We start from the raw sequence: 3,370 nt of genomic DNA on the forward strand, positions 1-3,370 counted from the left end.
GACAGCCTTGCACACAAAAAGTAAAAAGAGATACACTCACATGAAGATCGGTGGACCTCGTTGGCCAAGTGTCAGTATAAGGAAACAATGAGTAAAAACCCTTTTATAACCTGAAACAAAAATTGACAACTAACAGAAACAAGCCACTACATTCACATCTCTGATATTTCGTCTCAAACACGATGAGAAACTGCATTGGACTATTGTACTCAAGAGTCAATCGCTTTCGCTTCTTTGCGAGCTCAAACAAGACCATGCTATTTGTAATGTGTCTCTTCCAGGCGAAAATATCTGACACTGTTATGGACTCGGTAATCGGAGAAATAAAAAGGACACCTCATGTTGAAGCCAGTAAAAAAAAAAGCGGCTGAACTGTACTTGCATGAACATTTACGCTGTTTCTCTACGAAGGGGACGGCTTAAATTCGTGGTTGGAGTAGTGACGGATATGGCGCGAGTTGCTTGAACTCCTAAATAATAATAATAATAATAATAATTGGTTTTTGGCGAAAGGAAATGACGCAGTATCTGTCTCATATATCGTTGGACACCTGAACCGCGCCGTAAGGGAAGGGGTAAAGGAGGGAGTGAAAGAAGAAAGGAAGAGAGAGGTGCCGCAGTGGAGGGCTCCGGAATAATTTCGACCACCTGGGGATCTTTAACGTGCACTGACATCGCACAGCACACGGGCGCCTTAGCGTTTTTCCTCCATAAAAACGCAGCCGCCGCGGTCGGGTTCGAACCCGGGAACTCCGGATCAGTCCTAAATCGCCACACTCTCGAGGAATACCCACTGCCCGCCAGGTTGCCTCGTGCATGCCATGTGGTCGCTCTCAAGGGCTTGGCGGGGCACTCAGGTCGGGAGTACTCGCACAATAGCGAGGCCACAAAAATCAGTGACCGCTTCCGAAAGCACTATGGCCGCTTAGCCTGCGATACAAACAAACTGACCTGCTTGCAACATAGAGGAGAACTTGCTTTGGGAGGTTGCTAAGTTAAGTGTGGGGGAAGCACCAAAACCATGCTTCAAGGAGCGGATCCTTTCCTCGCTGGAGGGCGACTGAGTCGTGAGTGCACTGTTTGCGTTTAGGACTGAGTAGGGGATCTTTCATATGGTGCAAAGCGCCGGGTAACTTCTTTCTTTCTGGCTGTCTTCGTCGTTACCAGAGTACTCCTCTACTCAGCAACCATAACCTTCAGGTCAAAGACACAGCCTTTCTCCTAAACGTCATGATATAGTTATCATCATCATGATCATCGTTTTCGTTGTTCAACATTTAGTGAGAGAAACTGGAAGAAATTTGAAGAAAAATATATTTTCCACGACTTTCCTCAAGCTATCTGTTTTTCTAGGGAAGCTTTGTACATGATCATCTCACGTTTATTTACCTTTATAAAACAACCCTTAGCTCAGGCATGCAGCCAGGGAGAAGCTCGGTAGACCCCCCACCGTCTCCCTCCGATTACAACAAAACACTAAGTCCCAATCGCCGCTCCCTTCAAAAAAATCCTCGCTACCTCTTCCATTTACACAACACCTCGGCCACAAGTGACGTGCTGGCACTCCTGCTTTTATGTACGCGTGACGAGAAATCACATCGGCCACCGCGGAACGCGCACCGGAAGGGAACCGTTCGGCGCGCCATCACGTCGCTTGCGCTCTCTCTCTCGTTACCACCTTCTCTCGCACTCTCACGTCTTTATTCGCCCGGGTTGCCTTTTCATTTTTCGCGTGCATATCAACGGCCCGACGGCGCGCGACCTTGCGCGCGGCCTCTGCAGATATGCGAAGCGCGCACCCGCGTGCCTCGGTTCCACCGCCGCCGCCGCCCCGGGGTGAAGCTTCTTAGCCGCCCGCACACCTTCGCAAGGGAAGGTAGCGGCGGATCTTCCAGGAAGCGCGCGCATCCCCGCTCTTCCTGACACCAAGAATGCGCCGCCACCGCTGCCGGGTCGCGTGGGGCTGGCGGGCCCGCTCTAGAAGCCGTCACTAGATGCGCTGCTGCCACCGACCGCCTCGCGGTGAATAAAGCAAAAAAAGCTCCTTCTTTTTCATGTTCGCTCGCGAGGCATTGCAGATGACGCCGGCTTTTTGAAGGCTCGCGCCGTTCCCGCACGCCCTTTTTGTCTCCCGCCGCTTTCTCCGTGCGAAGTTGCGCGCGGAAGCTGAGGATAGCTCCACGAAGAAGGCAGAGCCCAGCAGCTGCCGAAAGTGACAGGCTTGGATCCGTGCTGCTGGTGCAGCAGCTGCTGTTGCTCTTCTTGACTCGCCCTAAAGTTTTGGCTCTCACTCTGCGAACTGCTGTCTCGAGCAGTTCGCTTTTATTTATTTCTTTTTTCCTGTGCGGGTTACTTGTGCGTTACGCGCTCAAAGGCGTTCGTCGAGAGTGGCGCTGAAGTTGTCTCCCGGTGAAGGAACATAGATAAAAGCTGTATCCTGTTTAACATGAACAAAGGACGACCCGTAAAGTGAGTAACGAATTCCGGGCATCCGTGGAACAACGGTTTCTTCCACATACGCGCACACGCGCAGTGATACAGACAGACAGAGCTAGAAAGAAGAAAGGATGCGAAATAAAATCTATTTTTTGACGGTCACCCGCGGTCACGCACGATTGTTCAGTGCCACGAGATTTTGCTCCTTCCCTACAAGCAATACATGCAATACATGGATACAAAGGATGAAACCCAAACGGTGACAGGAAAGTAAAGGGTGGCTCCCCTGAAAGCACGCGCTTAAACCTCCGAGTCTTGCAAACTTGACTCAGAGACGGTGCTTGAGAATTCCGCTTGCGAACTGTAGCGACCTGCCCCTCTTCTCTTCCGACGTGCTATTTGTTGCACTCACGCTGCGCGACCGACTACGGCAGTTCTCGGCCCACTGCCACCGCATCAGAGCGCTGCTCACGGCGCTGCTGACGATGTGCCGGCATCTGGAAAGCGTCTTCTTCACTCGAGTGCTGCACTTCCCTGCTCGAACAGGACGGCGTTTTCTCAGAACCGGAGACAAACGCAGCGGGCATCGGCCTCGGGTGGACGCGCGAAGGCGCCGTGTAGCGGACGTCGACCGAGCCCCGCGTGGTGCAGGAGCGGAAAGTTGAGAGAGTCGGCGAGCCGAACAAAACGGGCAAACTACACCCAAACTTTCCGAGCCATCCCCGAACTCTTCACTCTGCCCTTCGCGGGGAGAGTAGGCAGGCAAAAGAAAAGGGGGCTTTAGCGCGGCGGCTCTCGCTGAAGTGTCCCGTGAACGAGGGAAGCGCGCACAGCTGCCACGGAGGAGCTCGCCGCGGTCGGTGGGCCCTGTCCGACCCCTCTCTGTGTACCTTCGGCAGCGCCAAGTGGACACGTGGCTTCCGTTCGTCTCTGG

The sequence above is a fragment of the Amblyomma americanum genome, chromosome 3, assembly GCF_052857255.1.
Source record: "Amblyomma americanum isolate KBUSLIRL-KWMA chromosome 3, ASM5285725v1, whole genome shotgun sequence".
Taxonomy (NCBI): domain Eukaryota; kingdom Metazoa; phylum Arthropoda; class Arachnida; order Ixodida; family Ixodidae; genus Amblyomma; species Amblyomma americanum.